Source organism: Camelus dromedarius, chromosome 15, assembly GCF_036321535.1.
Source record: "Camelus dromedarius isolate mCamDro1 chromosome 15, mCamDro1.pat, whole genome shotgun sequence".
Classification (NCBI taxonomy): Eukaryota; Metazoa; Chordata; class Mammalia; order Artiodactyla; family Camelidae; genus Camelus; species Camelus dromedarius.
In genome coordinates this window covers 56067317-56094527 of record NC_087450.1, presented here as the reverse complement: position 1 = coordinate 56094527, position 27211 = coordinate 56067317, and positions in this window count along the sequence as shown.

Genomic DNA, 27211 nt, shown 5'->3' with positions numbered 1-27211 from the left:
TTTTGTTTAATTATAAACAACAGAAGGTGATTAATATCTTCTAAAACATATTTTTAAAAGCAAAAGAGGAAATGTGAATGGCCATTGATTGGAGCAGAAGTGGCAACGTTTATGGTGTTGGGTATGTAAACACCTATGTTTACAATATATATATAGTGAGACATCTTTATTAAAAATTTAACTATTAATGCAAAAACCATTAAAGGCCATTACTATGTTCATGACAGAGGGTTGAAAGATAACAAATTACTTGCAATTCTCCACTGCTTTTTAGCCTCATGTCCTGGCACATCTATTCCTTCTACTTATAAACTCTTCCTTTGCTATAATCTATTTAATTATGCAATGAATATCTAGTGTGTACCACTCAGTGGCTGACAGCTTGCACCATCAGGGATAAGTGCTGAATAAGCAGGAGGTCACTGGGGTTATCACAATTAACATAACAGTATGTTGCATATTCCAGGCACGGTAATAGTGATTTTCCAGTTATTGTTCTTTAATTCTTCTCAAATCACAATCCATTAGGTAGACATAGGCACTATCGTTTCAACTCTGAGGAAACTAAATCTTCAGGAGGTCAGACAACTTGCCCAGTGCCGCAAAGTAAGTCTCCCTGATGCGAGTTGAGGTTACATGTCTTGAAACCAATGCCTGTAACTCTTACCTATGGTGCTGCCCCTCTCAGTCCCATTCCAGAGACTGGAGACCATGGACTCTACTATGACCCAGGCAAATATTCCCCTCCAAAAGCTGAGGCTTTCAGGATAATGCCAAAGGATAAAACTATGATAATACGCTATTGGGAAATATTTTCACAGAACATTAGAAAAATATATTTTCCTTTTTCTCGAACCTCTTAGCTTCCCAACCTTCACTGTCAATAAACATTTCTTAGCTCCCAGATGTGAACAAAAGCGGATAACCATGAAATGACTGGGGCTCACTCTGTAGGCTCCTTTCTTTGTGACTTAATCTAACCAGCATGTATGAGGCTCGGCACTGTGATAGAAGCTATTCCTAGGCAGGAAACCTAAGTCAAAAATCCAGCCCCCAACAGTATTTTGCGAGATTCAGGGCAAATCACACTATCCTTCTCTGTTCACTTCTATGAAACGAAAGCCTGATCTTTGTGTATGAAGCAGTTAAAGGAAAACTGTACAACACTAGGAAAGTGCTTGGCACATGGTAGATCTTAATTGGCTGCTGTTTTTATTATTAATTCATTTTGAATTCACCACACTTTTAGTGGAGGAATGGGATAATATTCATGTTTAAAGTCAATAAAAGGTAAAAGTGATTATTTGCTTGTTCAATATTCATTTATCCAATTTTCATCAAGAACTTACTACCTACAAATATAGAATTATTTGAGTTATGACTCTGTCTTTTAAGCAAAGAAAACTTGAGATAAAGGAGCTTGACTTTGGATATTTACTCTGAAAATGGGGGAAAGATTCGAATGCCATGTCACTGTACCCTGAGGAAAGGGCCGAGCGGCCTTGTAGGCTGATTAGATATGAATTCCCAAGGAACAGGGAGTCAGGCTGGCTGGGTACTTCTGAGCTAGACCAACCTGGAAAATAAGGAGTCCTCAGCTTTGCAAGTGAGGAGGCATGGGAGAAACAATGATTTTTTTTTTTTTCCCAAAAGAAGCTGATGGTTTCAGATTTAGACCTATAGATTGCGAAAAATCTAGGCATGTCTCAACATAATTTCCCTTTGCAAAATTAAATTGTAAGTGAATAAATAAATAGAAATGCTTTATGTCTTCATAGGAAGAACTTAAAATAGATTTATTAATTGTCCAATCTAAACATCCAACAGTGAAAAAGCAACTAATAAAATGATGGAGTATTTTATATGCTAGAATTACGACATGGAAAAGAAGGTTAACAAAGTTGTTGTAAAAACATATGAAATGTGAGATATAACAATGAGTAGAAAGAACAAACATAAGATTACAGATATGTAATATAATCTTATTTTTGTGAAAATAAGGTATAAAGGAAAAAAAAAAAACTAGCGAAAACTAAGCCCACAGTTGTTGCTTATGGGTTGTTGGATTATGAATGATTTTTGTTTTTTTTTCAAATTTTCTATAATAAACATTGATTAATATTTCAATGAGTTAAAAGAGGGTAACTAATAAGTCAAAATCTTGAGGATCACCACAACATTCTATGGAAAGGGTCTAAAATCAGCCAGGTAAGAGTATTAGCCAGAATCATGTGTGGCGTCTGTGGACATGGACAACTGTCTATTTGTAGAAAACTGATTCGTATATGAGATTCTAAGCATATTGTATTTAGCCCAAGTATACTAAAGAGTTTAACTAAATCCCCACAATGAAATTAACAAAAGGTTAGTTTATTCTATGTTGGCAAACATTTGGTATGTGAACTGCATTTCATCCGAAGAGGACCAGACTCCAGTCTGCCCTTGGTATCTGAGTGGGATCGGTTCCAGGACTGGACCCTTGCGGATACCAAAATCCCCAGATACTCAAGTCCATTTCAGTATAAAATGGCATAATATTTGCATATAATCTATGCACATCCCCCTGTTCACTTTCAGTCATCTCTAGATTACTTACGATAACTAATACAATGTAAATGTTATGGAAATAGTTGTAAATGCAATGTAAATGCTACATAAATAGTTACCAGCACATGAAAAATTTAAGTTTTGTTTTTTTGAGAACTTTCTGGCATTTAAAAGAAATAGTTTCCAAACATGGTCAGTTGAATCTGAGGATGAGAAACCTGCAGATGTGGAGGGCCAACTGTCCTTGTATGGGAGGCAGTGCACAGAGCAAAGAGAAAAAAAAAAAAAAGAAAAGATCACAAATTTATCCTCCCATACTGACTCGCTGTGTAATCTGAGCAAATCATTGACCCTTGCTGGTCCACTTTTCCTTAATGCCAATGTGTGGACAATAATCCTTAGAAAATGTTTTGAGGATTGAACTTAAATGCAAGTTAAAAGCATTTGATGTAATGCTTGGTGCTGTTCTCCACAAATGCCGGTCACAGTTATGTTTCTGCCTGAATAGTTATCTACCTGCCAATCTACCTAATCTATTTGTCTTATTTTTATACACAGGACAGAGCATGTACATTCAGCGTGGGCAGCGGATGTGTTGACTTCATTCAACGCAGAATCCCCACCACACAGCACCTGGCGGAGAAGGCTCTCAGTGAGTATGAATGGGTGATAACAAAAAGCAGAGGAGAGAATTGAGAAAGGAATAGTGATTAGTTCAAGGCCAGATGTTACCAAGGGGGTCTATCAGAGTGACTCTCAAGGCCCGTGTGGGGACACGGGGGGAGGGAGCTCCCTGTTTCTGCAGATGTACAAGGTAGCACGCAGCTTTGGCTGGTGCCACTACCCGCCTTCCTGAAAGCATGAATGACGTCATGTTCATGTGAAGCTGTCATGGTGAAAAGCAATGTGAATAGATAGATAGGAAGAAGTGAGGTCCTTGGTGACCTCCTGGAACCACCAGATCCACCGCCCCCAGAAGCCCTACTTACTTCTCCCTTTTCAGCTGCACTGTCATTTATAACAGTTGGAGCTGTGTTTTCTGTTATTTCCAGGCAAATACACTCTAGATGACATCCCTACTGACCTGTAATTTTCTCACCTTTTAAGATGGGAAGAATGATTATTACTATATTGTAGATCTTATGGTCATTTTTATCAATTCGCTACTGCCACGTTAATGCTGTTTTAAAAACCACCCCTAAATCTCAGTCATTTATCAGTAAACCTCAGTTCTTGTGCTCTTAGGTCTGCAGGTCATTATCAGCTTAGGTGATTCAGGACGGGCTCGGTGGGGACACGGCCACCCTGGAGTGTATGGATGGCAGACAAATATTTTGTGCAGGGCCCTGACTCGATTCACAATTCGAGTCACCCTAAGTCAGTGTTGCACCGTTCTGGCAGCCCAGGCACACCCATCCCACCCCCAAAAAGTGGTCCCTATCCAGAGACCTTGCCTAGCTTCCTGGGGCAGTGCCGGTTAGACAGCTCTGCTTGAGAGCGTGGTTGCCTGGGTTCGCCTCTTGGCTGTGGGATGGAAGCCTGTTGGGGCTGGATCATCGTGGGCTCAGGCTAAAGACGCAGTGGCTGCCTGGGGCCTGTTCTTCTCAAGGCTTACCGCCGCCGCCGCCGCCGCCGCCGCCGCCACCCTCAGAGCGCACCACACAAGCCAAATGATAGACACAAGCCCATTGGTGGCCTAACTGAAATCCAGTGGGTCAACCAAAATCATGGGAAAAATTACACTCTGCCCAAAGTAGGAGAGGTCTGGGACTGATTATCTGCTGGCTAATGATCTAAACTCTGACATCAGTCAATCAGTCATTCATTTAGGAAGCATTTACCCATTACGGATGCTGATTATGTCTGAGGCACTACTTTAGAGGCTGAGCATACAGTGATGAACCAGATGTGGTCCCAGTCGGCAAGGAGTCCAGTCTAGGAAGGGAGTCAGTCACGCGAACATACAATTACAGTACAATGAATCAGGAGCTAATAAAAAGTCGCTGATCACATAGCATAGGCCAGAATCTATTCTAAATGTCTTGCCTTAATTTATTGACTGAATTCAGTAATTCCATGAAGCATAGAATAATTTACCCAAGGCCGACAGAGCTGGTTAGTGAAACAAGACTCAGTGCCAGCAACTTCCCTCTAGAATCTTCCATCATAATTGCCATAGTGTATTCATAATGAAAATGGCACCAAGCGAAAACGTGGATGTGAAGGGAGTTGTCAACTATGAAAAAGCACCAGAGAGAAGTCATTTGTTATTTTTACTGTCTTTCAAATATTCCTCCAAAGAGACTTATAGAATGTCAAAATTTGAAAAATCTCTTAGCGAGAGTCTGGTCCACTCATCAGAGTCTTTGTGGATAAGGACACTGAGGCCCAGAGAGGGGGAGAGACTGCCCTGGTCACACAGTTGTTTAATGTTCTTATCTCTAAGCCCAGGGCTCCAGGGAGCAGCTGTCTCTTGTGGAAGATGTCATGCTACCTGCACTGAGAGTCTGGGTTGATGCTGTGGATGAGAGATGCAGTCCAATGCCCTAATAATGGGGCCCTGGGCTTACAGGACAGAGGCACACTCACTGGCTTTGGCCGTCTAGGACCAGACTATAGACACATGACCGCTGGCTCCTAGGCTTCAGCCCCTGCTTACCAGCTGCACATCCCTGAGTCAGCACCACAGGGGCGGGGCTGAATGGTTCTAGGTAATAGGACTGGGCCATCTCACCCATTTATTCCATACTAATAATGGCTTTTGGAGATTTTTTTTCCAAGCTGGAAGATCGCTATAGTGCAGTGGTTTTCAAACTTTTCGATGTCTGAATGCTTGTGCACTCTTTACAATTATTACGAACCTCAAAGAGCTTCTGTTTGTATGAGTTATGTCTATTAATATTTATCTTAGAAATTAAAACTGAGAAAGTTAAAAATGTATTAATTCATGCAAATATAACCATAAATCAATTACTTATTCACATAAATAACAAATTTTAATAAAATAACTATTTTTAAAATAAAGATACTGAGTGAGTGGAGAGCTATTGTTTTACAGTTTTGTAAATCTTTTTAATGTCTGGCTTACTATAAGGTGGCTAGGTTTTCATACCTGCTTTTGCCCTTAATCTGATGCAATGTGTTGTTTTGGCTGAAGTAAGTGAAGTAACATAGTAGAATGAATCATATGGTCTCAGATTCTACATCATGAAGACTGTTTAAGAAACTACCACATGCTGGGAATGTAATTTGGTGCAGCCACTATGGAAAACAGTATGGAGATTCCTTAAAAAACTAAACATAGACCCACCATATGATCTAGCAATCCCACTCCTGGGCATATATCTGGAGAAAACTCCAATTAAAAAAGACACACACACCTCAGTGTTCATAGCAGCATTATTTACAATAGTCAAGACATGGAAGCAACCTAAATGTCCATTGATAGATAATTGGGCAAACAAGTTGTGGTATACATATATGTATATATACACACACACACATATATATTCGTGTATGCACCCAATGGAATACTACTCAGCTTAAAAAAAGAATGAAATAATGCCATCTGCAGCAACACGGATGGACAGAGATTATTATAATAAGTGAAGTAAGTCAGAGAAAGACAAATATCATATAATATCACTTATGTGTAGAATCTAAAAATAATGACACAGAAGAACTTATTTACAAAACAGAAAGAGACTTACAGACATAGAAAACAAATGTACAGTTACAAAGGAGGGTGTGGGAGGGATAAATTAGGAGTTTGAAATTAGCAGATACAAACTATTATATACGGAACAGACAAACAACCAGGTCCTACTTGTAGAACAGGAAATTATATTCAATACCAAGTAATAGCCTATAGTGAAAAAGAATATGAAAAAGATTATATGTACATGTATAACTGAATCACCATGCTGTACACCAGAAACAAACACAATGTTGTAAGTCAACTCTACTCCAATTTAAAAAAGAAAGAAAGAAACAACCACACATCAAGTTTTAGTGTAGTATCAAAGGGGAAATAATTAGTATCTCTTAAATTATTATCTGAATTATCCAATTATCTAAAAAGACTATTAAAATCTGCCCTTCTCCAACTAAATAGCTGTCTGAAGCTCGATTTCGTCACATGCTTTAAGCAAAAGTCAAGCTCATGGTAGCAGATACAAGTTTTCTAACCTTTGATTTCCACTTGAATTTCTGCTTAAAAGCTTGAATTGTATCCTTGGAACCAATGATGCTATTTAGGTCCTTTGAAGGGACAGGCTTCCTTAGCTTAAATTCAAGAAAATGTCTTTCAAATATCCAAATCTGGAAAAAAAAAACCATTGTGTGTCTGTCAGTTGTTCTTTCAAGTGAAATTGGCCTTCAGTGCGAAGACCAGCAAGTTCAGCTGGCAACTCAGATACATGTGTGTTTTCCTTGAGAGAACCCACACCCACCAGCATGAGTGCCTCTCATTTCACCACACAGCATGTTAAGAAGATGGGGACTCAAAGAGTGGGATTTAATTAAGAATTTTCATTGCTTTATCAAGGACCTTTGCAGATGAAGTTGGTATTTTCTTTTGGTTGTTTGTCCACCTGTTTTGTTTTATCGAGAATGTGTGATGATGAAGAATGATGACTGCTACTTCAGCTGGGCGCCACTTCCTTGATTCACGTGGAGGAATCTGCACTTTTACCCATCGTTGCCTTTACAGCAACAGTTGAAATATTAACACAGTGAAAATGACAAATCATGAGCTCATATTATTATGAAAATGCTTTTGACCGTGTGGCTCCCCTGAGAAAGAGCTCAGAGACTTCCAGGCAGATAAGGTCCACACTCTGAACTGATGCTACAATGTATCTCACTTAAGGCAGCGATAGCTCTCGCAACTGGCAGACAGTGTTACAGCTCTGAGAGGCTGGTCTGATTCTTCCTCCTATAATAGCATCAAACCCAGGGCCTTTCATTAACATGAGAGAGAGGGAGAGTAAGAAAGAATAAGGGAGAATGCTTTCAAAAGAAAAAAAAAAAAACCCAAAAAACTGAGCCAAACAAGCTGCTTGAAGCCTTTCCCCAAGATATTGTATAAAATTTAAAACAACATGAAATGCAGCTTCTGATTTATATTATGTTCTCTTCTTGGACCATAAAACAAAGGATAGGAGTCACTGCTGATAAAGGATAGTAGGAAAGGCCTGGGAAAATATTTGAAAGATACTTTTAAATATCAAAGACAGATGACCCCAAATTCTTCTTTGAACGCAGACATGCACACACACACACATCTCCAGGGCAAATTTCCCATCTTAAATAGACTTTCCAATTTAAGCATAGCTCAAAAGGAATATTTGACTCAAAAATAGCCTCTCCTGATAACCATCCTGATGTTCCATTCCAAGGACTCCGAGCAGAAAGGAACAAAACCGTTTCTCTGGACTCAGGTCCAAAAGTATGACACTGCGAAAAGACTAAAACAGACCGAAGAAACCTTACTGAAAAATCACATTCATTGAGGTTAACATGACGATGGCCTAATATTCATCAATATTCTTTAAGGGAATAGCAGTTTAAGGGCGCTCCTAAATCTGTCAGTGTTTTGCCTCAAAGGAATTTTCCCCAACTGCCTTCATCCATTCACACTGCCCTTTAATGCATCTGCTGTTTAACTAAGTTACTCAACTTCCTTTGGACGAGCTGGGGAGTCAGACATAGTTCATTTCAGTGTGCCCTGGGCTGGGGGCGGGGTGGTGACTGGAGGTGGAGGAGAGAAAATGACTAGCCACGTGCAGGTGGGATGCAGATTGACCAGGGAGGGCATCCATCCAAAAGGAAGTGATGCTCAGCTTGTCTGGGATGTCTGGGCCTTTGCTAGAAGAGGAACAAACGCTCCAGGCAGAGAAAAAGACTACCCAAAGGCCTGGAGCTAGCGAGAGCAAGGTGTGTTTGGGAAATAGTGAGAAGGTACGCAGTCATTGTCACTTCATCTCTGCCATCAGTAGGGTTAAAAGAGGCTGTCCACATTACAGGGCTTCCCCTGACCTCTGGGACAGTTGAATAAACCACAGGTGATATCGGAAGTAAAATGTCCCAAATATAAAAAGATGTATACAGTAAATAACCTCCATCAACCTCGAAGCACCATCTGTGTCCCTTCTCGGAATCTGTCCTGCCCTGTGTAAAGCAGCGTCTGACTAGAAGGCCCTCCTGTGGTGTTTTGGGGGGAGGAGGCGGTGGAAGGGAGGGAAGGGCAGAGGCGGGTCACAGAGCCCCGCTGTGCCCTAGGGTTTGAAACTCCGATCTTACATCAATTTGCACAAGGATGTCCTCAGAGTTTCTTAAGCTGCAGTTCACAGGTGGTTTTCAAAAGAAGTCTACAAATTTTATGCAAAACTTTCCTTGTGTACAGGTGTGATTTTAGGGGGAAATCAGGCTTTATTTTCCATGTTTTAAGAAAGAACCCCATAATCCCAGATGCTTGAGGTGCATTAGGAGAGAGGTAGGAGATTCGGAAAAAATAAAACCTTAGTCTGCAGATCCATTTTCCCCACTTGGCAAAATAAAGTATAAATCTGAAAAGCAGTGAAACTTAATTTCACATCCTAGACCTCAGTTAACCCTGTTACTTATTAACTGTGTGATTTCAACCAATTACTCAACCTCTCTGTTTCCTGTTCTGTAATAACACCTATTTAGATTTGTGGGGGCAGCAGGGAGGAGGGTGAGGTTTGAAATAAAATAATATAGACAAATGTCTAAAACATAGTAGGCAATCCGATATCACAGTTAATTATTTTTACTATTATTATTACTGTTACGTGGCGGGTGCCCAGGGAATGGAGATTTTGACTGAGTTTTTTGGTGACAGTATTTAGAGAAAAAACACTGTCTGGCTGGAGGCCTCTGTCTCCGTGTGTTCTGGCAATGTTGTTCTTGGCTGTTCTTGGCTGCTGTCCGTCTTTACCTTGAACTGCCCTAAGATTAGGATTTCTTGTAAACAGTGACTTAATTATTCATCTGCATCCTTTTACAATGCTGGGCTGTTTCTCCGCGAACAGGGAGTCACCCCTCCAGCTGCTGCTCAGAAAAGGACTGAAATTAACTTACGTGGTCCACTCTGCTTAAAGGGCTTTACCTCCAGCCCCCGAGGGATGAGTGCAGAAAGGCTTCCGGATCCCGGGCCACACCACTCAGCACATCCACCTGCTCCCGGGGGGGGGGGGGGCTCATGTGGGGACCTGCCTGGGCTCCATGTAGGCTTCTCCCGCAAGGTGGAGTGTTCAGGAGGAAGTACGTCAAAGAGAGAAGAGGAGGTCACCAGGAAGAGTTTTAGCTGGCAACCCAATGGACTAGCCACAGATAAAAGGGAATTCCAGTCTGACTCATCGCAGGTCAAGGTACATTCTTCTGCTAATTTACTTTTATGGTAGTGCTGAGCTTAGGGGAGCCCTCTGTGACTACAGGGTTCCCGTTCACGCTCAGAGCAGACGTCCTCTCCTTCCCAGAGCCTCACCTGAGTCCCCAGGCAGAGGGAGATGCTCTTGCCTCTATAGACCGACGTGCTGATACATCCCCCATCACAGCACCTCCCGCGGCAGCCTGTTCAATGCTTCTCTCCCGTTACACGCTGGTTTCCTGGAGCCCAGGTCCTGTGTCTTCCAGACTCCTTATCTTCAAAGCCCGCATCAGCCTGATGGTGACGAGGGAGGCTGAGACAGAGGATAGGAGGGGAGGGAAGAGCGGCAGGGGAAATCTGTCCTGGTTCTGGAGTGAGAAAGACGTGAGTGCTATATCCATCTCCACTATGCACTTCATGTAAAACCTGAAGCAAACTGTTGAACTTCTCCGGGGTGTAGCTTCCCTGTTGGGAAAAGGTGCGGGGTGGTGGTGGGGGGCAGAAAAGCTCCCTTGTCTTGCAGGACTATTTTGGGGATCAAATAAGATCAATAGGTGAAAATGAAAACGAAAAGGATTGAGGTATAATTACGACACAGATTTCACTTAAGAAATAATGTGTTCCCACCCTCCAAAATTCTACTGATTGTAGCAGAACATCTCCAGGCAAAAGTTTCTTCCGATTTCCATTCAGCATCTCTGGGCTTATTTTTCCCTCGCACTCTTGGTACAGCCCCTAGGCGGTCCTCTCATCAGGCTGCAAGGCCACTGCCCTGGCTCAGACCTGCCCATGGGACTGTCTCATGACTGCTGGGGGTTCCAGCCTCAGCTCCAGAGCTCCAGTCTCTCTTCCCTTCCGGCCATCCTCCATCAAGGCCATCCGCCATCCTGCCCAAGTGGTCTGCCTAGAACCCAAGTGTTATTCACATGCTTAAATATACGCATGAGTCTCCAAGGTCAACCCTAGTCCCTGGCACAGCCCACGTGTGGTGGCGGACCTGGCTTCTGTGAGGTGTGACTCTCCAGCCTCCCGTCCTGTCACTCCCACATCACTCCTGGCCCTCCTGCGGTCACCACACTGCTTTCCGCCTCCCTGCCTCGCTTGACACATGCTGTGGCTTTTATTGGGACACCATCTCTGTCCACTTTTGCTCCTCCATCCGCTAGGAAACTCCTGCTCTCCTTTAAGACTCACTTCAGAGCTTTGCTTTGGTTTCTTCCTAGACAGAATTCACTGCTCTGCATCTGAGATCCTATAACACCGGACACATTTCGCTCCCTGAGCTCAGACCTCCTTGCTTTCTAGTTGTTCCCTGATGTGGCAGTCCCCCGAGGAGCCCCTGCAAGGAAAAGGACAGGGCTTACTCTTGGTTGAATTCTCAGTGCCATGGTAAGGAAGTGGGTGAATAAAGGAAAGCACTTTGACGGCATCTGTCCTTTCCAAAGACCACTGAGTGGTGCTCCCTTGAGAGCATCGTTGACTGGCGTGTCAATCACGGCCTGGTCACCCCTTACTTCACGCCCTGGCTTCCCCACATTTTGATTAGTGTGGTTTTGCTCCTTCAGCCCAAAGTAGATGCTCTTTTGTCCACACTTACTTTCACATTATATCAGCCTCCTGCCCCTTGTATACTAGATGGCAAGCTTAGAGAGGGTGCGGCCACATCTTACAGGTTCCCGCACCTCCTACCCCGGTGGCTGGTGTGGGACTGGAGCCAGACCATCATTTTCCCTCAGAAAAGCCCCGTTCCCTTCTTTAAAGTGTCCTTGGGGAACACAGAGCTGACTAATAGGAGCCCAGAGGATGAAAATGCGACCTTGCCTGGCAAGGATAGCACTTCCTCGCTCTTTTCCCCTCATCACATCCCATAAAATGACTCCATAAATATGCAGACACCTCAGGCTGCTCTGGCCGACTCACAGCAGGTGACCCCGTCAGCCCTACTCTCAATTTTTCGGCCTCTCTCTTCTCTTTCATTTTCTTCTTCCTTTTTTTAAAAAAAAAATGCAGTCCCTGCAATAAATTAAACTTTCATGGCTCCATTTCCTTCTTTCCCATTGTGGAACCCTGACAGATTTCCTCAAGGAAATACTTTCAAAATCATAATTGAAACACAATAATTCATAATAGAAGAGGGGAGGAGGAGAGGCATAGATTTCGCTCTCATTTCTGGTGGCAGACACATTAATAACATTTTCTATTTCCTCTCATTACCACGAGCACGTCTCCACCAGGCCAGGCCCGTCTGCCTCTCTCCTCTCTCCCCCACAGGCTGAACCCACTCCCTCTCACACTCGCAGCAGCCTGAACTTGGCAGCACAAAACCGGCCACGTCACTCTCAGGGCCTGAAATCCATCAGAGTTCTGCCCCTCCGCACACACGTCCTGGGTGGGGATCATAAGGTCCAGGGCTTCATTCTTGTAGCTCAGCGGCCAGCTACGCTGAGCCAGTTTACTCCCCTGAATGCACTCGGCCTCTTCCTACTCCGAGCTTTCCACAGGCTGCTGCCTTTTCCAGGAATACCTTCCCCTTGTGCATGTCAGGAGGACCACCTCCAGTCCGCGTTCTTCTCCCTGTGCCTGCTCTGCGGACAAGCCCAGCTCCCCACCTCACTCTGGCATCACTGGCCTCGCCAGCCTGCCCTCCACCTAGGAAGGCCAAATTCCTACCTTTCTGCTCTATGTTCCCGGAGTCTCTGAGCTTAATTTTAAGGCTGCTATTACACTTATGACACCAATTATGGTTGTGTTTTCACTTTCCATCTCTTTATCTCCAGCACCCTCCCCTCCCCTCCCGATAACACACACGCAAGCACATGACATTGTCAGCCAACTGAGGCAGGATTTTGTTTATCTGCTTCTGAATGACCAGCATGTAGCCCAGGGCCTGTTCAGAGTACATACTCTTTGAAATAACTGAAAAATATAGACTGAATAAAAAATTGTCCTGTTTTGCTTATAAACAAAGATAAACAAAAGATGACATAAAGAAGCCATTATGAAGCAATTATTAAAACTAATTTATTTCTAACTTAAAAAGAGGAGGGGTTGATATTTCCAGGGATTTCTGATCTGACTAGGGTAGGAATTGTGATCTGAGACCCAAGGAAGGACTATGCAGGTTTCCGTGCCGTCAGGCTTCCTGGATGGAGACCCTTTCATGGGCAGGAGGTGGGAAGGATTCCTCAGAGTCCTTTTCAACTTAACTAAATCTTCCCCACGCCTTGATCCTGGAGCAAATGCTACTTCCTCCGGGAGCCAGAGACTTGCAGAGCCGTGCTGGAGTCTGAGACTGAAGGAAAATGTACAGACTTGCACCTTTATACACGCTTATCAAAATAGTCTCCTATCTTTTGATCCAAGTAGAAAAATCTAAGGAAGACTGACAACATATAGCAAAAAATTGACCCTACATAAAACCCTGTCGCCCAATCTGTTTTTCACGTCGTGGTTAACCCTCGTAACCTCCCCATCTGCGCTGCACAGCTTTGGAACCGCAGGCTGATTGGCAAGGACTGCTGCCATCACATTGTGCAATGACGCGGGGTCACACAGCAAACACACAACAATAGCCTGCCATTCTTTAAACTTTAATATTTTGTTCATCAACAATTTTTGAATTAATGTCGATTTTTAAAAAAATTGCATTCAAGTATTATCTTGACTCTGGAGGGTTTTTTGGGGGGGCTATTTTTAGTTTTGGGGTTTTCTTGGCTGTGTACTCACTCAATTGTTGCACCCAGGATGAGTGATTTCTCGGTCTCCACCTATCCCACTCCTGCCTGGAAACTCCCCTAATGACCTCAGCACAGTTCCCCCCTCCTCTGAGCTCCTTTTCCTCAAGGGGCACCAATCCAATGGGGGAGATAAATTTGTTAAGTTTTCTATTTTTTTCAGCCAGGTAGAGTAAATGGTCATGATAAAAACAGGCATAACTGAAGTGTAGAGTCAGCTGAAGGAGCCTAACCAAGCACAATGATGGGTTTCAGGGACGACTGGAGGCTGAAGGAGGCATTGGAATTGGGTCCTGAATGATAAATAGATCCCCAATAAATCAGGAAGGAGAAAAGAGCACCAGCAGGAACAGAAGCTTAGAGATCAGGCTGCTCGGGGAAGTTCTATGTGGGCAGTAATCTGGAAAGGCTCCCTTACATGGATGGAGAGAGTTGTGCAGGACGGGGATGCTCAGCTTGACTGACAGGCTCCAGAGCTGGCCTTACTGTAACAGAGAGGATTCCAGTTTCCAGCACAGACTCGATGGGTCAGAACTGGTTCTGCGAGAGGAGAGCCTCCTCAGGACAGGAGCGGGCTCCTCATTGCCGACAAGGCTGGCGCCCCCTCTGCTTGGCCATGCTGGCTTCTTTCTTCCGAGCCCAGGGGCCCCTGCTGTCCCAGGCAGGAGCCGCACCTAGACCTCAGGCATCAAAGTGGGGAGGAAGAGAAGGTTCTGCTTCTCAGGGTGTTGCCAGCAGGAATGCAGCTGCTCAGAATGGAACTTTTGAGGCCTTGAGAGGAAACCTGTGATACACTGAGTACTGAGTTATGACAAGAGGAGACCTTCCACAGTCTCCCAACCCAACAGAAATAAATGCAAAAATAAACAAGTGGGACCTAATCAAATTTATAAGCTTTTGCACAGCAAAGGAAATCGTAAACAAAATGAAGAGACAGCCTACAGATTGGGAGAAGATATTTGCAAACGATGCAACTGACAAGGGCTTCATTTCCAGAATATAGAAACAGTTCACACAACCCAATAACAAAGAAACAAACAACCCAATCCAAAAATGGGTGGGAGACCTAAACAGACCTTTCTCCAGTGAAGATGTACAGATGGCCAGTAAGCACATGAAAAGATGCTCAGTATCACCAATTATCAGAGAAATGCAAATCAAAACTACAGTTAAGTATCACTTCACATCAGTCAGAATGGCCATCATTAAAAAGTCCACAAATGATAAATGCTGGAGAGGGTGTGGAGAAAAAGATGCCCACACACTGTTGGTGGGAATGTAATTTGGGGCAGCCACTATGGAAAACAGTATGGAGATTCCTTAAGAACCAAAATTAGACTTACCATATGATGTAGAAATCCTACTGCTGGGCATATATCCAGAGAAAAGTCTAATTTGAAAAGATACGTGCACTCCAGTGTTCCTAGCAACACTACTTACGATAGCCAAGACTTGCAAGCAACCTAAATATCCATCGACAGATGACTGGATAAAGAAGATGTGGTGTATTTATATAATGGAATATTACTAAGCTATAAAAAATAAAATAATGCCATTTGCAGCAACATGGATGGACTTAGAGATTATCACAGAAAGTGCAGTAAGTCAGACGGAGGAAGACAAATATCATATGATATCACTTATATGTGGAATCTAAAAAATGATGCAAATGAACTTACAAAACAGAAAAAGATTTGCAGACATAGAAAACAAATTTATGGTTACCAAAGGGAAGGGGCAGGGAGGAATACATTAGAAGTTTGGGATTAGCAGATACAAACTGTTATATATAATAGGTAAACAATGAGGTCCTACTGTACAGCACAGGGAACTATAGTCAATAGGTAGTAAAAGTTATAATGAAAAAGAATATGAAAAAGCATATATATGAACATGTAACTAAATCAGTATGCTGTACACCAGAAACCAGCACAACATTATAAATCAACTCTACTTCAATTTAAAAAAAAGGAAAGAAACTACCACATATTAAGTTTTAGTGTAGCATCAAAGAGAAATGATTTTTATCTTCTACTCCTGTGCTGAGTTGCCCACAAGTCAAGGGGAGACCCACACACCCAGCCCAGGGACCGCCCCTCAGCCCTTCAAAGCCTCTGTGCTCTCACTTGCCGGGTGTCATCCTCTAATCAGGAGGCGAGTTTCCTCCCCTTCCCAGCCTTTCATGAACAAGAGGACATGGCAATGCCGCGAAGTCGACAGGGGAGTCTCTCCGCGGTCCTCACCGATGGATATGTCTGTAGAACATTCCCCTCCCAGGAGTTTGGCAGACAGTCTGCTTCATTCCACTCCTGGCTTCCTTTCCTTGTCACACTGCAGGTGGCCTTCAGAAAACACATTCCACATCTTCCTCATCTCTTGTGTAAGCCGGGCGGCCTCATCTCTGGCCCTCGCTGATGGTTCTGCCCTTGGCTGGGACCCCCTGGTCCCACGTGGGGACAGCAGCCCAGATGCACAACGGACGGAGAGGATGTGGCCTTTCCTAAGCACTCTCTCTGGGCTGGGGTCTAGCTGGTTCTTTCTCTTGTGTGTGTTGTTTAAATCGCACCAATACTGAATACTACAGAGAGTTTTAGTCCTTTTTGACATATCGGGAGGCAGAGGCTTACACAGGAAGTAATTTGCCTGAAGTCATCCACTCGGAACTAGGTTCTCTGACTCCTAAACCAACACGTTTTTCTTTTGTAAGGCACTAATTTATTCCTGAGGTACTTGGGCCGTTTTTAGAGAGAAACTGAGACAGATAAGAAAAAGGGAAACAGTGTCTGAAGAAAGAATAAACCATTCTAAGAGTATCATGTCGTCCGTCTCTCATTTCATTGAAATCACACTGAAGTGCGTCTCTCCTAGGACTGGCTGTGCTGCGGTCTCCACCCCAAACTTTCCATCTGAAAGACTCATCTTTCAAGGTGTACTTGACAATGAACCTTCTGAGATGTCTTCCCTGACACTGCTCCGAACTGGGACAATGTTGATGGCTTCCTTCTCTTGGCTTCCTAAGTAGATTGTGTACATTTTGCACGACAGGTCCTAACATTAATTCAACTATGTGCCCTCATCTAAAAATGATGGTGAGAGAGAGGGAGAGGAAAAAGAAGAAGAAAAAGAAAAAGGAGGAGGAGGAGGAGAGGGAGGGAAAGGGGAGGGGAAAAGGAGGAGGAAAGGGAGAAGAAAAAGGAGGGGGGTGTTAATTTTATGTGTCAACTTGACTGGGACATGGGGCTTCCAGATATTGGGTTCAGCATTTTTCTTGATGTCTCCATGAGGCTGTTTCCACATGAGATGAGCATCGGCGTCAGTGGATCGAGTAAAGCAGAGAGCCTCTTTTAATGTGGATGGGCTTCATCCAATCCACCGAAGGCCAGAAGGGAACAAGAGGTTGGGGTAAGAAAGACTCCTCTCTCTGCCCGACTGCCTTAGATCTGGGATGTAGGATTCTTCTGCCTTCAGACTCGGGCTGGGATAGAACGAACTCCATCAGTTTTCCTGCGTCTCCGGCTTGCTGACTGCAGATCTTGAGATCTGTCAACCTTCACAAGGAGTTAGCGCATGCGATTTTAGATGGCGCTTACTGGTTCATTTTCTCTGGAGAACTCTGACTGAATACAGAGGCTGGGGGGGCCTGCCCACCGTTATCCTCAGTGAGTTGATGTCCCAGGACGAGCATGAGATGGGAAGTGAATGCGTGCAGACGTCTCCATGGCTTAGAGATTGGGTAGGAGGGGGCTATAGAGTTGGAGCCCTCGCTAAGCTGCGAGTCCCTCTAAGCCCATTTCTTTCACACACACACACAGGCCCTGGAACCCATGCCACTACTGAATTAGGGGCCCAATCAAAGAAAGGATGACCAGGGTCATTTTGAGTATATGTGTTTTTTGCTTTATCTGCATAATTTTAGAATATTGTCTTCCTATATAATGTGGTCCCCATGTATGTGTGTGTGTGTGTGTACACATGTTGGTATAGCAGAGTGTAGTAGGTATGCATGTGACTCGTTGGGGTCTTTTTATTGACATCAAAAGCAATATTAGTTCCCTGATTTCCTGAGAGAGCTTCCTTACAACCAGATTATATGAGTGACACTTTTCCAAAATAGTTCAATTTTTCTTTTTGTCCCTCAAGAGGATTTATGCCCTGAGACCAGCCCTTCCATCCATCCCAACAGCTCTCTTAGAAGCAAAGCGTCTAAGCGGGGAGAATACTGTTGCTCTTGTCATCAGTCTAATCTCTTAGAATATGGTTACTTCATTTTCCCAATTGTCTGGCCATTTTTAAAAGCCTATTAATAATAAATCTGTTGAGAGAGAAAAGGACTTTCCAAGAAATAGATAGGATTTACTTCTCTGTTGCTGAGAAAGATCTTCTTATATTCCATTGAAAGTAGAGTTAATCTGGGGTCAAAATCTGAGATATAGAATGTCTTCGTACTTACACAGGGCAAAGTTGGTCAAAGAACAACTCACATATGCATTAATTCTTCAATGACAGGGGATCTCTTCTAGAACTAAAGATGGTAAAAGTTGGGTAAATGAAAAATACCTTCTGCCCTATGGGGCAGACTTGATGAGGGAAGGTGCTGGTACACAGACCAGTATTCAAAAAATAAATTTCAGTGTCTAGGAATGTAGTTTACTAGACTTCCAAAGCCCTTTCACATTCTTAATCTCCTTTAATTCTCAACGATATTCCAGCAGAATTGAGGAAAAGATGAGCAGAAGTTATTTTCTGTATTAACTTCACAAATATTTGCTGAGTAATAATGTGTACTCAACTCTTTACCTAGAACCAAGGATACAGAAGTGAACTATCCTCTTGTGATCATTGTACTCTTGGAGCCAATATTCTAGTGAGGAAGGAACTCTGAACAAGGAATTATGATTTCTTTTAGAGAAGGAAGAGTTGGTATAGAAGAATATCAGAAGGAGCTCGAATAGTGATGGTTATGGACAGAAAAACTGAGAAAATCACATTTAAATCCAACCTCAAAGCATATGTAGAGTCTCGTAGAATTTCAGGACTCTGCTCCCAACCCCAAGGGGCTGACGTGGTTTGAACAAACAGAGTGACAGTCAACTAGGAAAATAGTGTTTATGGTTAACCAGGCAAGCATTTGATACTTCAAAAACAAAGCCTTGGTAAAGCCTGGATTAGCAATTGTGGTTTAGGATAGAGGTTCAGTTTGGGCTTTGGTCTCTGAATCTAAAATTTTAGATCTATGTACTCAGGTACGCCTTAAATCTGGAAAGAAAGAAGGGGAAAGGGAGAGAGCCCTGAATTAAATTTGAGATAGCACGGAAGACAAGGACACACCTGCCTTTGGGGATGCCAGGATCCCAAGCAAGAGCTGCTTTGACCAAAGAGATCCCGTCTACTAGCAAGACGTGGGCTAACAAGTTCAAGTCCTTACCCATCAGATTAACAAATCGTCTCCTTTTGGGGAAATGGGAGCTGGTAGCTTTATTTTAAATCACATCCCACAAGGAGAAGAGGTGGAAATTATTTTCCAGAGTTTATGTTATTAAGGAAGAGAAGTAGATAAGTCTTCACCCTTTAACTCTGTGCCCCTGACTTCCCTCCCCAACAGGAATCAGTGGGAGAGCATCTCTGGGTATCCTGCCAATGTCCGCATGGCTCAGATATAATGGACTTTGTGAGCTGGGTCAAGGAGTTTGGATACAAATCACTGGTAATTACTGAAGAGCATAGTTAAATACATAGATTTGTATTTTTAGGTCATTGCTCTTGTTATGATTTAAAAAAAACCCTGTCAGAGGAGCTAGAGGACAAATTAAGATTCTGTTACAAAAATTTAGGGAAGGGCTGGCGGTAGCTTGGTCTGCGGGAGTGGCAGTGGGATGGGGAAGAGCGGGAGTCTGGGAGGTCCTCAAGAGGAGAGTGGGTGGGAGAGGGAAGAGTTGGAGAGACGGGTCCTGTGATGTCGTGCATTTCTAGACAGAGCACCTGGGTGGACTGTGCTGGGACAGAGGCTGAGTTGCTGCTCTAAATAGCAGGAAATCATGAGACCAGTAGGAGATACACTAGGTTTTAATTAACTCTGAATCACCCAAGTGAAGTTGCCTGAATATTGTTGGACATATGGGTATGGACTCCAGAAGAGAAGACTGGGCTGGGCCCCACAATCTGAGAGATGTCCACATGCACATAATAAATGTATCCGGGGCTGAACGGTTTCCTGGGAAGCATGGCTTTCTATGCTAAAACCAGGAATATTTCAGGGGAACCAAGACGAGTCGGTCACCGTGTCATCAACAGCTGCGCTGGAAAATGGGATAGAAAAGAGGCCAGGAGAAAGGTCTTCTCCTGGGAGCCTCAAAAACGAGTCAGCAAGCCAAAAATGGGGGCTTTTCTTACAGTCAAGAGAGTGGTAGCCCCAGGGGAGCACGAGTTTGGAGATTGATGGCAGTACACCATCCACATGCTCATTTAGATGCCTGATTATTGTAATTAGTCTTTATTTGTTCACGTGAGCCTGTTATCACATCACTCAAAGCAATTAGTTTTAGGATCTCCATTGCCTAGAGCACAGGGTTCGAATTTCTCCTTTACACTCATGTTTCCCCACGACTATAACCTTAGCCCTTTCCTCTTCATCTCCCCTGCATAACCCCAACGCTCCAGACACACGGGATCACTTTCCACCCGTGGAGGGTCCATCCCTGCCCCTGAGGACCCAGCTCCAAAGTGTGGCTCCTTCCTAAAGCCTCCCCCTCCCCACCACGTGCTCATCACCTGCCCAACAGACACTTGTGCGGCTCCCAGCGTCAGGTGCTGTCCACGTTCTGTAGATAAAGACGCAACTGCAGGGACATTCATTGTCCTTGAGAGGAAACTTCTGGGTTGAGCCGCCCTCTCAGAGCCCTCACTTTCTATCTACCATCCGCCCTGTGTCTTAGTTGCTTTCTTGGTCCTCTGAAGGAGGGAGGGTATTTTGGAAAGAACACTGCACCCAGGAGTCCATGAGCCTGCCCCCCACTCCAGTCACCTCCCTCTAGTCACCCCCATTTTTGAATCTCCATTTGCTTGTTGATAATAACCTCACAAAGTTGTAGTAAAGATCTAATAAAATAAGTGATATAAAAATGCCTTTCTTCACCGTGGAAAAAAAAGTTTTTTTTCTGACTTACTGCTCAAGGTCAGAAAGCATGAGTCAGCTTTACATCCACACAACAGACTTGCAGTAACGGCTTCTGGTGTAGATTTGGTCACTCGTTAATGGTAAGTGAAATCTGGGGGAGGGAGGGAGGGGCCCGCTGCAGTGAGGTGCGATTCAAGCAGGCTAAAGGACAAACTTCACTGCTTTCTTGATTTCTCTGCAGAAAACCTGGGGATTTTCCTTGGATTTCTAGAACAAAGTGAAAGAGAAGGAAGGAGAGAAGTTCTGGCATGTCTGACACCTCGAGCCTACAGGGGACTCGTTCTTCTATAGAAACAGAGGGGGTCATGCTTTTTCTTCTTAAGCTGGATCTTAGAATTGTAGAAATGTGTGTCTCCATAGCTGTAGGGGCACGTAAGGGACTCTTAACTCCCTTCAGATGTGCAGGTGAGAAAATCGAGGCCCCGAGAAGGCACTGAATAGTCTAAGCTGGAAAGAATGAAAGGAACAGAAAGACTAGAAGGTTGGGCTCCCAGCTCCTAACCCAGGGCTCCTTCCCACCCTGCCTCCTCATCCCACCCGCTGCCCTGGCTGCACTGACGTCCCCAGGCAGAGGCCACCCTGAGCTGCTTCGCACCCGGCACTGTCAATGATTCATCGATTGGCAGCTCTCTTATTTTTGGGTCTGGAGCCACTTTAAATGTGATCAACAAGGTTATGTTTAAAAAAATATAATGCAGTGTCCAAATAAAAATGCCTCCTGTCCTGTCAAGACCAACTGGAATACAATTTTGACTCAGGGGGGAGAAAAGTTACTTCGTGTCAGAGATAACGTGTTCAGTCAGTGGAGACAGGTAATTTTAACCATCATTGTCTAAAGCTGAGCAGGATGCCAATAATTATTGATGCAATGTTCTTCCCTGGTAGTGTTTTTGTATTCCTGATATACCCTCCCAAGTCATCAGACACTTTTGATCTGTTAAAATAATAGAAAAAAAAATAGGAAAAAGTGAAGAGGACCATTTAAGAAGGGGAAGAGATGGCCTCAAGTTGGGTAGCAGGGGAAAGAGACGTAAAATGCACAAAAGCCCTGCTCTTTGTTTGCTGGCCTGGTCGCTGGTGCAGGTTTGAGGTCTCAGCTGTTATGCAGGAAAGGGTGGGAGCTCCCTCCACCCTTCCCCTTCCTGCCCCTCTGCTGGTTGAACAAGCAAGAGAAGGTCAGGACGACTCATACCGAAAGCCAAGGGACCCGGGGCCCTGAAAATCAAGGTCACCCAGCAGTGCTGCTGCCTCTCTAAGCCTAGGGAAAACCAACTGCGCACACACACACACACACACACACATGCAAGCACACACGCATGCACACACAACAATAAAATAAATACGAAGGTGATGCAGAGATAGGTCACTGGGCAGAAGTACACATCTCAGTCAGTAAAAGTCTACTTTACATCGAGGAATTGTACGGTATACGAATTACAGCTCAATAAAGCTGTTCCCCGAAAAATTCAACATCCTCCTCCCCACGTGCACATAGACAAATGCTACCCTAGGCAGGGTTCCAGCCTCTCTGAGTCTCAGAGGTACTTTGCATTTGTGCAATTCCTTATGGTTTACACTGAGCTTTCATAAATTTTACTCAGGAGTTCCTCACCTGGAACAGGAAAATAGGGGTAAGGAAACAGAGACCTTGTTCCTACAAAAGGAATTGATCTTCCTAAGGCCACACGGCAGATGAAAGCTGGGAGCAGAGCCTGGGGCATTAATCTCAGTGTGTTTACCCCTGTCTGCTACTACGGTCCACGTGGAGGTGTGGGCATGGGTTTCACCAACATCTGGACTTTTTCACAGCTGCCGTGAACTCTAGTGGTAAAGAGGGAGTGCCAAGAAAGAGAAAGAAGTTATTTCTTAGAGGGAAATTCCAAATAGATGGTTTCTATTAAAGTCTAGAAATGGTCAACACAATTGAAAAAAATTCTGGACTCTCTATTAGGTATCAGTTCTATGCAGTCCTCAGTTACTCCATGGGTAAAATTAGGGGGTTTCTGAGGCCCGTGCACATTTGCTGAATCCAAATTTCTGAGAGAATCAAAATCCAGAGTGGTAAATTAGAACATGGGCGTGAGTCATTTAGGGTCTCTCCCTTGAGGGAAGTGGTAATTGAACATTGACGAATGGGTGGGCTCAGAATTTAGGGAGACACCACTCATGAGAGAACTTGTATATGCAAACCTATGACCTCAAAAATTCAAGAAATGTGTTAGCAGACTTGAGTGGATGTCAAATATTCTGGGAGAGGACAAATGGAACAAGAAGTGGAAATCAGAAAATTCGGAATTGCAAAGAGGATCTAAGAATTAGCAAAGGGTGGAAAGCTTTAAAATCAAAGACGCGGAGCCGGAGGTGGGGGAAGTAAGCGGCCAGCTCAGTCGCACAGCCACAAAGGCACCGGCAGCTGGGTTTCCTGATTCCTGGCCCACCTCTCTTTTTACCGCTCTGGACTTTGTATCTGAACGTGAGAAGAAAGCCCAAAAATCTTTGCTGATTCAATTTTTCTGTCTGTGCACTAAATGCCACCCTTGCCTCCCCCGACAGCTGCTACTGCCCACGTGAAACATCTGGTTTGAGGTTCACCAGCGATAGCTCCAAAACCACAAGGCTAAGTCGGTGGAACCCAGAGTTGTCAAAAGAATCACCCAAAAATCCAGGGAAAAGGAAACAGATGCCTGGGGTTTAAAATATTTTAATTGTACTCTCTAGATCGTGGTTTCGTTCAATGATTCAACAAAAATACATAGCATGGTGGCCATTGTTGTTTTTTATTAACGAATCATCCTCCAAATTCTCAGAAGCCTCAGCAGGAACCTCCTCTTAGCACCTGAAGGCTGCGCTGCAAAGCCAGCTGCTGTTCCTTCTGTTGTGAGTGATGTGTTTTTTCCGTTCCTGTGCATGAAGTATTTCACGAAAGAGAAGAGGCTTTAACGTTCAAACCTCTGCTGTCAGTCCTCTGATCTGAGAAACTCGGTCATAGAAGTCCTTGCAGGGCATCTCCACCTGGGTGTCCCAGTGGCGCTGTGTCCTCATCATGGGGTGACTTGAACTGATCTCCCCCGTGCAAACTCTCCCCATGAAGGTCCCACCTAAAGGAGAGGAGTCCCCACCCGCTCAGTCATGCTATTCAGACAGGGCTAAGGAACAGACTTTGTACCTAAAGATCTTGGGTTGGAATTCTGGTTCTAGAATTGAGTCACCTGGAAAGTTATGTCAACTGCCTAAATAGCTATTTTCTCATCTTTAAAATGAAACCAGTCATACCTGCTCATGACTTTGTTTTGAAGGATAAGTAAGAAAATACACTGAAAGCACTTAGCGCAGCTCCAGGTACACATGGGACACTCAGTAAATGCTAGTTACAATCACGAGAGCTCTGATCCGTATCTTCCTGAACCCCATCAAGGAACACAGCACAGGACATACAGGAAGCACATAATCACTGTTCAATCTCCAAATGATTTAAATCCCACTGGCAGCCCATGAACTTGGTGCTGTACATCATAGTTTATTTAACTCTCCCAAAACACCGATGACAGATATTATTTCTATTATGTCCATGAGGAAACCAAGGCTGTGCTGGAATATACTTGAAATATATTTCTCTGAATAATACTTTTGGTGGCTTTGAACTGTGAATATAAATATATCTGTGTACTGTAGAAACACTGACCAAGGTGACCTTACTAAGTCAGAAAAAAGATGGTGTTCATCCCATATTTGGAAACTGTGGAAGGTTCAGGAAAGTTGTCATGATATTTCTTAGGAGTATGAACTGGAGGGGGTGTGCTGTGTGCACTCAGTGTGCCAGACCCCATTCTGCTGCTGCCTCACGCCTCCCCTGTAAGCACTCACTGCCACTCAGGAGGGTGGGCAATTGCGCCCATTGTACAGAGAAGGGAACTGAGGTTCAGGGCATCAGCCCAATGTTTCCACCTCACACTGCTTGTGAGTTTTAGAGTCAGATTTCAAACCCGGGTCTGGGTGACTCCAGTGCCCTTATTCTTTTCCACCACACCACGCTGCCTCCCACAGGTTTCCTGAAATAGATTTAGAGACCTGTGACTCATCGTCCTCCTAGTCACAAAGTCATCTCCGAAATCTCAGGCTTGAAAAAAGACCTAAAGGACAGCAGGTCAGGCGATCCTCCCCGAGGCTGGGCTCTCCTCTACAGTGTCTTCCAAATATTCTGTATCCCCCGTCAGACACGCCCAGGGACAGAGAGCCGACCTCTTCTAAGGATGCTTAACAAGACGAAGAGGCCCAGAGGCCTCTGGTCAACCCTTCGTTTTATGCATAATGACTTTGAGGCCCAAAGAAAGGACCTGTTACCCAGGACCGCACATGGAGTAGCAAATGCCCGGAGGATTGCGGGTAGTTTCCTGAAGCAGCTTTACCAGATCCCAAGACCAAATGGAACAGATTTCAGAGGTAGCACTTCCAAAGCACAGAATATTCAGCCCAAGGCTTCATTAAAAGAAGGTTTGTCCAACTCACCCTGGACCAGACGTGCACTTTCTCTATTGGTCTCCCGCAGTGGAATATTAACTCCCCTGACATCATTTCCTTTCCCTGCTCAACTTCCTGTGAGAAACGGCAGCAATAAAGTCAGGCGACACGGGTGAAGGATGTTGCAGTTGACAAAACCTTATCTGGGTCTTTACATTAACCCCGTGAAGAAGGCAGTGCAGGAATTACGGTCTCCATTCGTCAGAGAAGGGACAGGATGAAGCATCTGTCAGTACTGGAGGCAAATGGCTACAAGAGGAAACCTTGAATACATGAAGCCACTGAGGGGCGCGGTCTTTATCATTCTCATTAGTCCCGTGTGGGCTGGCAGCAGGAAGGCGGAGAGAGTTCCTCTCCACACCTGCAGAGGTCCTGGCTCCTTGCCTCTGCAGGTCTACGACACCCGAGGCTGTGGAGCCCTCTGCCATCCCTGTCTAGCAGATGAAGGAAGAAACCATGCGTGCAGGCTCCCATGAGAGGTTTGAACGGTCCAGGCCTGGGAGCAGAAAATGTAGCTTCTGCTCAGGGGTCCCTCAGCCTGAATTTGGGCACATACCTGGTGTACGGCGGCTGGGATAGGCGACCTAACTGTGTGCTCAGGAGGAAGAACAAATTGGTTTTGGTGGTTTAGATGAACGCCTGATAGTTCCTGTCATAATCATCTTGATTTCCCTGCATAACAGGTAGAGACCTGAGCTAGGATTTCAACACAGTTACCCTAACGACTAGTCCAAGGTCTTTTCCAGGATTCCATCCAGAAGTAGTATGAGTCTCAAGTATCACCTTCAAGGTCGTGAACTAGGCTCCCCGGATTTTTTTCTCTCCTTCTAACCTTGCTCATTACTATCTTTGGTGACTTGCAAGTTCTGGGGACATGTCTTACCCCACAGAGGGGTTGACTCCATCTCAATACAGTCCAGGTCCAGCACTTTTCTTGTTATTCAGTGTCCTCATTTGGATTCCTCTAGCATCTTTTTTTTTGGGAATCCGTCCAAGATAATCTTTGTTAAATATTTATTTAGTCAAGATTTTCCCAAGTGCTGCTTTGTGTTAGGGGCCACCCAAATTCTGGACACTGGAGATCTAGACATAAATCAAACATAGGATTTGTGCTATAAAATCTTACACACTGCCGAGGAGAGAAGCTAGGAAAATAAGTGATTAAAACAGGTTGACAAGTACTGTAATAAAGGTGGACACAGAAAGCAATTCAAATACAGGGAAAATGAAACGAATTGCACTTGGGGAAGCTTTCAAGGTGGAAGCAATGTTTAAGATAAACTTTGAAGGATAAATAATGACTCCCAGTGAGGACACATTATAGGCAGAAGCAAAATGCTGTTCCCATCACAAGGACCAGATAATAATAAGAATTTTAACTTGGGTGTTTCTTCAGGGATATGATGGTGGGCAATGGTAGGAAATAAGTTTGAGGTCATAATTTGGACCCAGACTGCAAACATTTGAATGGTATTCAAAGAACTTCAAAGTCTTGCTTAATAGCATTAGGGGAGGAGGGGCTGAATTCTAATTCAAACATCAGTTTTCCAAAACTCGCTTTCTGATCACTGTACTCATCTGTTGTTGCTTCCCTCTTGACAAAAAAATACATGAAAAATTATATTTTGGGACATTGACTGAGAGCACTTACTGATCTATCCAAAGTTTCCTTCATCTCCTTCATTCCCTGCCCCTCTCTCTTTTTCCCTAAGCCATTGTCAAAGTGCTCACTCAGTATCAGGTCCTGAGCCTACATATTCAGAGATTTGTATAAAGTCACTGCCTTTAGGAGCTTCTAGTCTAATAAGGGAGGCAAATAAATGGAGGACAAGAGCCCAGCATATG